The sequence below is a fragment of the Lissotriton helveticus genome, chromosome 10, assembly GCF_964261635.1.
Source record: "Lissotriton helveticus chromosome 10, aLisHel1.1, whole genome shotgun sequence".
NCBI classification, from domain to species: Eukaryota; Metazoa; Chordata; class Amphibia; order Caudata; family Salamandridae; genus Lissotriton; species Lissotriton helveticus.
In genome coordinates this window covers 388,012,530-388,025,219 of record NC_136071.1, presented here as the reverse complement: position 1 = coordinate 388,025,219, position 12,690 = coordinate 388,012,530, and positions in this window count along the sequence as shown.

Genomic DNA, 12,690 nt, shown 5'->3' with positions numbered 1-12,690 from the left:
CATCTCATGGAATATTGCAGGAATAAGGAAAAATCTTGATAATCCGGACTGGCACGACTTTATTGATCCTTTCCATATATGTTTGTTCCAGGAAACCTGGAGCTTGTCCCCACAATATAAAAATGGATATTCCACATATTTTGTCCCAGCAGTTTCCATAGGAAAAGGCCGCCCCTCTGGTGGCCTGCTCATTTGGGTAAGGGTGAACCTGAACTGTATCGTCATCACACATAATACACAGTCTAATGACATTCTGCATATTTCCTTGAAAAACCGAAATGGGGAAACTGTTCATGTGTTCTGTGTTTATGCAAGAGGGGTTCAGGGTGGTCTAAGATCGGAAACTATTGAGCTGTTAGATACAAAACTGTCAGAGCTCCCACCTAGGTCTAAAATCCTGCTGGGGGTGATTTTAATTGTACATTTGAGCCCCTAGATGATGAGGATGTTTTAGGCTTGAATTCTGAAGACTGGAGACAGGCTTTCCCCCCATTAGCGCTGGCCCCTATTAAAAAGTGGACCGCGAGAGCAATACATCTGAATGCATTAGCCTTGGAACATAATCTACGGGCACTAAATGGGCGGACTATCTCTGACCGGGAAGGGGCAATGACCTACAACAGAATAAGCTGTCCCTCGCGAATTGGTTATTTATTTTTAGATATCCATTCTTGGGCTACTTTAAAAGATATGGAGGTCAGGCAGTCCTCAGACAGCGATCATAACCCATTATGCATGGAAATTAATTGGGCACAAGGGTTTAGTATCAATGGGGGCTTAGAGATGGTCACGAAGGAAGTTATCCCCTCCAATTGTAATCGAAAACTGAGGTGGGAGGTGGTAAAATGTGAGGAGGAGAAACTGAATAATATTAGTGATTTGGTTAAAGTAGAAATCTCAAGTCTTGCAGCGGTGGATAGGGGAGAGGTTTCTTCTGTGGGGATTACATTACTGAACCAATATAAAAATCTCACAGAAAAAATAGGAGAATACTTCATTAAAAACACCCCAAGGAACTCATCAGTGGCAAATAGACCGCCGAGGGCGAACTTGTGGTATACAGCTGACTGTAGAGCCAAAAGACAGGCCATTGGTGCAGCAATAAAACTAAAGGATCTAACGGCAGTAAGGTTAGCTAGAAGGGAGTATTGTGGTTCTATTGCCTTAGCAAAGAAAAATTGGTAGGAAGAGCATTGGCAGCAGCTGAAAATTGCTGCCAGCGGGAAGAATCCCACTATTTTCTGGAAATTGATCAATAAGTTAGATCGGAGGGGTACTGATCCTATTTTAAACCATATTACAGAACAACAATGGCATGCTCATTTTTTTAAATTGTATAGCGATATTACTAACCAAACTCACCTGCTTCCCCCAAAAGAGTGTAGCAATAGCAATCCAGATTTGAAGTTGTCTGGTAATGAAATGGAGATGTCAGGCAATGAAATGATATTTTCTCAGCAAGAAGTTAATGCCGCTATTTTAAATATATGTCCAGGCAAAGCGGCCGGCCCAGATGGCCTGCCCGGTGATCTTTTATTACATGATCCCATAATTTGGGCAGAATATATAGCAAACTTAATGACTCTTGTCCAGTTAGGCCATCCCGTCCCGGAATCTTGGAAAGGGGAGAAAACCCAGACACTTCTTTTTGCTGACGATACCCTCTTGATGTCCAAGACCCCCAAGGGTCTCCAAAAATTGCTTGACCGCTTTACTCTCTTTTGTAACGATCGTGGGCTAACAGTTAACACTCTGAAGACAAAGCTAATGGTTTTAACCCCAAAAAGAAAGGTTAGGAATGTTCGTCTTACTTTGTGTGGATCACCTTTAGAGGTTGTTAACGAATCTGATTATCTAGGGGTGAGGCTATCCAATAATATGAGTTGGGATTCGCACATCTCAAAAATGGATCTAAATCTTAAAAGGGTGTCCGGTGCAATATTGAAGAACCAGCGCCTCTCGATTAGCAGACCGGTTGCCCCTGCCTTGGTAGTCTATGAAGGGAAGGCCTTGACCTCGGCAGTGTATGGCTCCGAATTATGGGGTGCTGAAAACATTAACGCGCTGGCAATTGCGGAAAATAAGTTTCTTAGAGATTTAGTTTCACTTCCAGCCTCTACCCCCTTGTTACCCTTATTTTTTGATTTGGGTAAAAAATCGATTTCGGACAAAGTTCAACTAAGGCCACTGCTATTCTGGGTACGTCTTAGAAGAACTGAGGAACTAGCTGGGTACGCCCGAGTGTTGGACGAGCTAATAAACCTAAATGTTTCTCATCAAATAAAGTGGCTTAACAACCTTAAGAAATTAGTAAAATCAATAGGTTTGGGAGAGTCCTGGGCGTCACAAGCCCCCCCTGCAAAGCAAATTGTAAAGAAACTATATTGGGATTGGGTTGAGTCCAAGATCAACTGCAACTCAAATCTGGGGACTTTAACGACAAACTTTCTTAATCATAAACCCTCTATGAAGTTGGAACCATTCATGGATTTCATACAAGTAGCAAGAGATAGAACCTTGTTCTTGAAATTAAGGTATGGCACACTGCCCCTTAAAAACTTTTTGAAGAAGTGGAAGTCTAAGGGGGCGTTTGAATTAAAATGCCCTGGTTGCCAATGCCCTGAAGAAACCCTTGGCCATTTTTTGTTTGCCTGTTCAGCTTATAAATCTGCTAGGACTAAATGGTTGAAACCTGTATGTAGAGAGTTGGGTGTAAAATATCATAGGTCAGCTCTCCGTATTATTACAACTAACACGGTTTCAATGTATATCATCTGTGGGGTGGCAAAATATCTGGGGGGTGCTTGGATAATACGCTCTAGATTGTTGGATCATGTATAATCGCTTTTTAACGGTTTTTAGATTGTTTTTACTGATGTCCTGGATGTAATTGTAGTACTTTGGATGGATTCTTTTTATATATTTGTATGTTTGTACTTTTATGATAATTGTCTATCGAATAAAGTATTACAACAACTTGCAACGAGCAAGCCCAATACACACCCTGCACCATACAACACACAACCAGGGAGATAGCCACTGCAGGAGTGGCTGACAAGGAACACACAACACCAGTGCCACACACACTTGCCACACACTCTGAAGGCTGACAATACTTGCCAGCACATACACACACACACACACACACACAAACAAACACACACCCTGGGTGCAGCCACAACCATAACACACACACAGGGACGCCTGAACAGATGCCTGCCCCCAAAACAACACACAGACACTGCAGGAACACACACAGAACACCAACAGAAACATACATACCCTGTCAGTCAAACTGTGGAAAGGCAATGTGAGCACAAACACAACATGAGTGCACAACCACATCACTCAGGAACAAAACATACACAACGTAACACAAATCACACAAGAAGTGCACCAGCACAGAACTACTCTGCCACATCACACAAACAACTGAAGCACATGAAATTGAAATCAGCAAACACCACAGGACATCAGGGGATGCACATCAGGCAATGCCAAGCCCACATGCACACAGCACTGTATGCACAACAAGCACAACAGCCACACACAGACATGACTGACACAATGAAGGAAGGTGGATACCTGACTATGGTTACCCCAGATTGTTTTGCCTAGTGTTTAGCTGGTTTTCAACTTAGTTCACCTGGGGTCCTGCTAATCAGGGCCCCAGGCTATCTGCTCTCTCTCTAAAATGGACTCCATGTACCCTAGGTGCATAACTAAATTGGATTAGATCACCTTATCAGCCCCTGTACAGTGTACTATAGGTACCCAGGGCATAGGTGCACCCAAAGCCTACCAGGGGCTGCAGCATATCTTTTGCCACCCCTGGATGGCCATCCAAACAGACACAACTGGCTGGTCACTCAGCTGGGGCAAGGTGGTGTAATCACCTCTTGCTTAGATATAGTATACCTATATCTAAACCTATCTGGACACATATGTACCTAGAAGTCACTCCTATGGCAGGCCTTAACAATCCTGGAGGCAGAGTGCTTGGTTTTATGTGAGATGGTGCTCTAGCATGAGTTGAGCCTGTCTGCAGCTTTCGGAACCATATCCTTATAGCTGTTCCAGGATATTGCCATACCATATACTCTTAAGTGCATTATAATCCTTGCGGTTATTGCTTACTTTGGTTTGGCTTTATCAAAACATGTCGTGTAAGGTGTCATACACTTTGGAATACTACCCCCTCGCCAGTTCTGGCGACGGGGGTAGCATTCCACCCTTCTAGAGGGAGAAGACATGTTACTTTACTTAAAACGCGGTTAATCCTAACCAGAGCCTCAGCATCACAAAATGGATGCTGCTGCCCTGACACAAGTCTGGCCTCCTGCTGCTGACTGAAACTTGGCTTGGGAGGCCTGGACAAAAGGGTTTCCTGTCACAGGGAGGTGTTACACCATCCCAGACAGGAGATAGTGGATTGGAGCAGGGAGGGCTGAATGAAACTAGACACTACCTGGGGCACACAAGGTGTCCCAGGCAAATTCCAGTCAAACCGGTTCTGGGGCACTCCAGCCACAGCTCTGGCACAAAACTGGACAAAGGGAACGGGGTGTAACCACCCCCTTCCTGGGTCCCACCCATAGGAGGGACCTAGCAGGTAATCCAGCCCCTTGATTTTGAATAAAGGTAGGGGCTGTGCTGATGCACATCAGATTATCCTGACTGAAACTTTGATACATAACTCTGGACCCTTCGACATCCCACTCGACGTGGAAGACTGAAGAATCTCCCTTGTGGTCAAGGAGTGACCACCCTGTGCAAACAGGCACCATCCAGAAGCTCAACATTTGCTTTGTTGCAGTTCCCGCCAGAACCCGAGCAACAGAGATCAACAAGACCAAGCTTCCCTGATGTCTAACAGCCCGATCCACAGGCCCAGCCAATCTGAGACCCGTGGAGGTGATGTGAAGTGGGGAGCCGGCCATCTTGGAAAAACTATGAAGCACTGACCGTGCAGCTCCAGAGGCACCCTCAAAGCTGTGCATTGGGGTTTGAGAAGCCCCAGCCCCGAGCAGCTTTTGCACCGAAGCTCACCCCTCCACACTCATCGAGTGCTGCGTGGGGCCCTTTTGCATTTTCCTGCTTGACGCGTTGGTCCGGTCGCTTGCCCGTTGGCTAGTGGCCCCAGTACCAACGAACCAAAGAATTTACACTGCTGGTCTGATTGCTCCAGACTGGCACTCGCTCCCCTGAAAAGGAGCACCCTCTCTGACCTTGCTGGCTCGAGTAAGAAGCGATCTTCAAATCCTGCGTGGGTTGCATTTGCCAAGGCCTGTTAACTCCGATCCGGAAGCCGACACCGCTGACAGCGAGAGCCTTTGTGGGACAGCTCGTGATCACCTCCTGGACATCCTCGATGCCCCAGAGTCCACATGGCAGTGGAGACAAGCTTCACGACAACCACCTGATTGCGCACAACATTGCCTGGTTCCTTCCTGGTTCCTTCCTGGTCACTGCTGAGTGACCCAGACTCTGTCCCCTCTGCTTTCAGGTACTCTACATCTTCGATCCACCCTTGGATCCAAACGGACTCTTCTCTCCTGGCCGCCTGCAGCATCTTCATCTCCAGGCTCCATAGAACTGCACGACGAAACCCGACACACTTTGGCACCTATGCACCCGCTTCCTGTGGGTGAGGTAACGATCTAACACCGGTGCTCCTGTAGTGGTTTACACCTCTAGTGTCTAAGTTTAAAATGTGGTAATTCTATTCCAGTTGGAAGACTCCTAAAACTGTAACTCGATAACTTTTACGCACCATTGACTTTGCATTGGTGCATGCGTGTGCTTTTAGCGCTGCACCCGAATCCCGCGGGCTACTCCCGTCTTAACTGCTGTTAGTCCAGTGTAGTCCCAGCGATTCCCAAGGCCCCAGGCCTTACCACTGTACGTAAAGTGATACTTATACCACTTTTTTGATATATGGTTTGAGTGGCCACTGGCCTCATCCATAACTGTGCAACTTTCATATGTTTAACTGTGCTTTTGTTTAAACGCTTGTGCTTCTATACTCATAAAGAGTACAGGGGATTATTCTAGTAATAAATACATATATTTTTATAATATATAACTTGTGTGGTGTTCTTTCATTTGATATTATAGGATTGCATATGGTAAAACAGCTGGCTTCACATGCCCTCTTGAGTTTAGCCTGAAGGCTGCTTAGTCCATGCTACCATTAGGATAGCTTGTCTTTTTAAGGTTGACTTATAACCACCACCATAAGTGATTGTTTGGACTGATACAAGGTGCCCACAGAATTGTGGCTATCATACATCAGGCCAACTTCTCACACACAACCTCAACACACACACCACAAATCAGCACAGCACAAATACAACAGCACACCCAGGAAGTGAAGTAATACCACAGCCAACACACATACATCCAAAACAACAACAACAGAAGCACCATTCTGGGATACAAGAGCACAACCATCTTCACCAGAGCACTGGGCAGCACACACAGCTGAAGTGCACATGACCAATCCCGAATGACAAATAGCACAAGAACAGCACACATAAACCATTGGGGCAATGTCCAGAGTGGCACATCACTCTTGGCCCACGAACAGCACCACAAAGCACAGTGTCACAAATGAAGTGATGGGGAGGCACACACACATGGAAACCAAGGGGACAGCTGACACCAGAGTGAACAGACTTGCATGTCAGTAATAGACATGTAAGGGGTGTACCATACACAAATAGAGGGAGTACTGACCCACAATGGCTAGGCACAAGTGGCACACATAGGAGATGGCATCACACTACACACCAAGTTGTGTATGCATAAAAATGCTAATACATCCCCACAAGCGGCACACCAGATGAAGGAATACTTCAATAAATGTTCATCCAATATGTGTTCTTTATTAAATAAAGTTAATTTTCAAAGCAGATTTGATATTGTGTTCATATCAATTGAAAGTTCATATGCATTTCCAAATGAGGAACGATCAAAATAAGCAACTCCAATGCATTTCGGGCGGTGCCCTTTCTCAAGGAGTTCTGCAAAGAAGACAGGATAAAGTAAAGATCGGGTGTTGTTGAAAAAACGGTTGATATTTAAAAAAACGTGAGTAAAAAAGCATGGGGTGTCCTGAAGTCAATTGAAAGTGAATTAAAGTGCCGATCAATGGATGGAAACGTGAGAAAATGAAACGTGAGAAAATGAAAAAACAGTGCAGGATCGTGTGTGGCGGTATTTAGGAGGTGGTCTGTGCTTATGGCAATACGGGCGTGATTAGGGGGATAAAAAAATGCGCTGAATGACTTACTTGAAGTTCAGTGTAACGCAGCGCGTTACTGACGAGTTCTGGGGCATGCCAAGAACGCTACAGGGAAGTGGCCGAAATGACGATAGAAGAAGCAAAGGGTAGATGAGATGGAGGAAGGACTATGTCGGAAGGTGTGACAAGGTATACCGGTGGAGGCGCCATGTTGGAGTGGTGGAATGTGCGATAGGATTAGCCAAAGTGTAAGGGAAAAAGTATAAGGGAAAAAAATATATAATGAAAAAGGTATAGTGGACAACTGGAAAAGGAGTAAAGTGGATGAGAAGGTTAAAAAGAAGAAAGAAAAAGGTTAACAAGAAAACAAACGCAAACTTTGAGAGACAATGTAGCATGGTGAATACAGTTATAAAAACCATAGTGTTATAAGTAACAGCTATATTCAAAACGATCGTTTAAACCAAAGGGCTTGTAGGTCTGCAGACGGAATATCCATTCCAGTTCTCTTGTAAGAAGGTGTTTGTTATTGTCAGTTCCTTCTCTCTTACTGACGGTCTCAAGGATGATGAATTGCAATTGTGCGATGGAATGGCGAGCTTCATGAAAATGAATTGCAATGTTGGATTTTTCGTTTTTAAGACGAATGTTAGATTTATGCTCATTCAAGCGAACCTTGATCTTTCTCTCGGTTTTGCCCACATATAGTTTACCGCAGGGGCATTTTAAGGCATATATCAGATTAGCAGAGTCGCAAGTGGCATTTACTTGGAGTTTAATGACGTTGCCTTTCATGGGATGACAGATAGACTTGCCTTTGATGACACAGTTACAGTGGCTACAGTTGAGACAGGGCTGAGTGCCTTTGTATTGTTTGGTTGTGATGCTGGGACTTGATAACATTTCTTTAATGTTTTTGCTTCTGGTATGAGCAAACAGGGGTGAAGGTTTGAACATATCACCAAAATCACCAAAATCGACAAAGAACTTAAAGAAATGCTAACTCCAGAAGAGCTCGCTAACACATTGGAAGACCTTAAAACCACATTAGATAAGCATCAGAAAGAAATAAACGAACGAAAAGTCAGAAAATTCCGTAGAGACACGCTTGACTACAAGCTAGATGAAGTCTATTCATGGGCAGACATATACGCCCAACAACGACGCAATCGACCCACCAACATGCAAACTGACACATCATCTTCTGGCAGCGACACTTAAAGTCGTCCACCTCGTACCAACATACCTCCTAAACCAACCAATGAATCAGCGAGTACATCTTCCACTTCTGCGGTTCATTTTTTAGAGGTAGACACGGACAACGCCGAAGACTCAGGAGGAGCCAGAGCAAAAGAAAAAGAATCAACCGCCCCAACCACGAGGAGCAAAGCCACCACGAAAGACCCCAAACCAAAAAAGAACATTTAGTCATCAACATTTCGAATACCATCATCACTCCACATCAGATGAGTGTACTTGAAAAAGGTACATCATTCATTCCAACTACTCACACCAATCTATTGGAACTTGAAGTCAGTACCTTCAAATTTGTAAGAAAGCTTAGGTTACGTCATTTTTTTGAAAACGTTTCACCATCTACCACCATAAACAAACCCGATGAACTCAAAGGTCTTCGACCACCAAGTACTTTTCAGGCTCCATGCAGCCATAAGTCCATTGACTTATTTGAGAAACTCGTTCGTAAAGACCTATCCAAAATCAATTTTCACAGTCAGAGTCGACGCCAGAATCTTACCACCAAGGACCGTGATGTCCTTAAATCTTTGGCCAACAACAACGAAATCAGATGCATAAAAGCCGATAAGGGAGGAGCTCTTGTTATTCTTGATACTTCCATGTACACACAGCGATTACAAGAACACATACGTGACACTACCCTGTACATGCAACTCGAGAACAACCCAACAAGGGAATTTTACAATATACTCCAAGACATCGTTATGAGAGCTTTTCAAAATGATGTCATTCAAGAGCGCACGAAGAATTTCCTCTTACCGCAAAACCCGAGGAGTCCAACCATCCACATGAGCCCCAAGATACACAAAGACATCAAAAATCCACCCTTTCGGCCCATAGTGTCGACTAAAGGTTCAATTCACGAATCTTCAGGAAAATTGATTGACAGATACCTGCAACCCATCGTCACCAAAGCTCACAGTTATATCAAGGATACAACTGAATTTTTGACCAAGTTGTCCGACATTCAAATTGATGATCACCATCATTACACATTGTGCACTGCCGATGTCAGTTCCTTATATACATCCATCCCCCATCAGGGAGGGATTGAAGCCATCGAAGCCACTTTACTAAACAGTGACATTGACGTTTCCATGCAAGCTTTCCTTATGGAACTAATGGTATATACCTTATACCACAGTTACTTTCAAGTCAACGATGAGTGGTTTTTACAGCTTTCTGGAATGGCTATGGGAAATTGTGCTGCCCCCTCATACGCTAACATCTATATGGAAAATTTTGAAAAAGCACATATATATGGTGACATTAACCTTCAAGAAAAAATAAAAATGTACGTCAGATATATTGACGATCTGTTTTTCATTTGGACGGACCCTAAAGAATCTCTAGAACTATTTCTCCACCAGCTCAACTCTAAGGATGATCGAATAAAACTGACATGGCAGACCAGTGATTCTGAAATTTCATTTCTGGACGTCAACATTAAAATCACCCCTAATGGTTTCATGACAGATCTACACAGAAAAAGCACCGATCGCAACAACACATTGCATTACAACAGTCATCATCAAGAATCGTTAAAAAGACACTTGCCCTTTTCTCAACTTTTAAGAGTTAAACGCATTGTTTCAGATGAACACGTCATGGAAACCCGCATGGATGAAATGCACAATCGATTCTTAGACAGAGGCTATCCGACACATATCCTCACCGAGGCACAATCTCGAGTGGCACAAATAACCAGACAAGACACCCTCATCAAGAAACCCACTGCTGAACAACATCGCATTGTTCTTGTTTCCAAGTATTCCACAGTGAGCAACACCTACAAAAAGATCATACTTAAACATTGGCCGATCCTTCAAATCGAACCAGATTTTGGTGATATGTTCAAACCTTCACCCCTGTTTGCTCATACCAGAAGCAAAAACATTAAAGAAATTTTATCAAGTCCCAGCATCACAACCAAACAATACAAAGGCACTCAGCCCTGTCTCAACTGTAGCCACTGTAACTGTGTCATCAAAGGCAAGTCTATCTGTCATCCCATGAAAGGCAACGTCATTAAACTCCAAGTAAATGCCACTTGCGACTCTGCTAATCTGATATATGCCTTAAAATGCCCCTGCGGTAAACTATATGTGGGCAAAACCGAGAGAAAGATCAAGGTTCGCTTGAATGAGCATAAATCTAACATTCGTCTTAAAAACGAAAAATCCAACATTGCAATTCATTTTCATGAAGCTCGCCATTCCATCGCACAATTGCAATTCATCATCCTTGAGACCGTCAGTAAGAGAGAAGGAACTGACAATAACAAACACCTTCTTAAAAGAGAACTGGAATGGATATTCCGTCTGCAGACCTACAAGCCCTTTGGTTTAAACGATCGTTTTGAATATAGCTGTTACTTATAACACTATGGTTTTTATAACTGTATTCACCATGCTACATTGTCTCTCATAGTTTGCGTTTGTTTTCTTGTTAACCTTTTTCTTTCTTCTTTTTAACCTTCTCATCCACTTTACTCCTTTTCCAGTTGTCCACTATACCTTTTTCATTATATATTTTTTTCCCTTATACTTTTTCCCTTACACTTTGGCTAATCCTATCGCACATTCCACCACTCCAACATGGCGCCTCCACCGGTATACCTTGTCACACCTTCCGACATAGTCCTTCCTCCATCTCATCTACCCTTTGCTTCTTCTATCGTCATTTCGGCCACTTCCCTGTAGCGTTCTTGGCATGCCCCAGAACTCGTCAGTAACGCGCTGCGTTACACTGAACTTCAAGTAAGTCATTCAGCGCATTTTTTTATCCCCCTAATCACGCCCGTATTGCCATAAGCACAGACCACCTCCTAAATACCGCCACACACGATCCTGCACTGTTTTTTCATTTTCTCACGTTTCATTTTCTCACGTTTCCATCCATTGATCGGCACTTTAATTCACTTTCAATTGACTTCAGGACACCCCATGCTTTTTTACTCACGTTTTTTTAAATATCAACCGTTTTTTCAACAACACCCGATCTTTACTTTATCCTGTCTTCTTTGCAGAACTCCTTGAGAAAGGGCACCGCCCAAAATGCATTGGAGTTGCTTATTTTGATCGTTCCTCATTTGGAAATGCATATGAACTTTCAATTGATATGAACACAATATCAAATCCGCTTTGAAAATTAACTTTATTTAATAAAGAACACATATTGGATGAACATTTATTGAAGTATTCCTTCATCTGGTGTGCCGATTGTGGGGATGTATTAGCATTTTTATGCATACACAACTTGGGATTTACGCAATGTGTGTTTCGGACGGAGACACAACCCACACGTGCACCCAATACACTTTCTAACCCAATTGACAACTGCCTTGAAACACCGCTGTGCATCACCTGTTACCTCATAGATCACACTACACACACCATGCCATACAGGAGGGTAAAAGGCACCATGTGCCTGCAATGCATGACAACCACAACCACAATGGCAGTGTGGAGCTGCAGGGCTACACAGTACACACAAACACACCCAGGACACATTGATGATCAAACAAACACAACACTGATGTGCAACTCACACACTTTGCACACTTCTAAGTGACCAAAGCAACAAGGAGGAGTCAGACAGAACTACATGGACACACCAACACACTGCACAGAGCACAACAGACAACTCACACATGTGCATACAATCATTTACACAGGGCAGGACAATCCAAACAACAGGCACACAACTCCTGGGTGACACATGTGTGGCTATCACAATCCAGGGGCACACACACATCCACATCCACTACAAATTCACACCCTTCACACTGAAAAACCTCTTGACCACCCAAGACCACACATCTCATGTGGGCCATGGGACCAGGACTAAGGGCCAACACAAGATGAACATACTCATACACAGCTGGGCACACATTAAGGAATAACACACATACATCATGACATTGCCCAGCCTGCATGCAAACCTGTGCACAGCATCACACCCTGTGCTGGCAATGACCCCCAAACTGACATGGTAACAATGTAGCCAACTATAGCTAAACAATGAAAAGAGAAATGCATGACAGGAACAATAGCCATCACAGATAACACTAGTATCGGTGTCTGAATGGACTGAAAACCCTGTCACCCCTGTCTAAAAATATGATGCGGACAGAGATCATGGCAATGTTGAAGTGACACATAGAGCATGGTGCACAAGTAACCAAA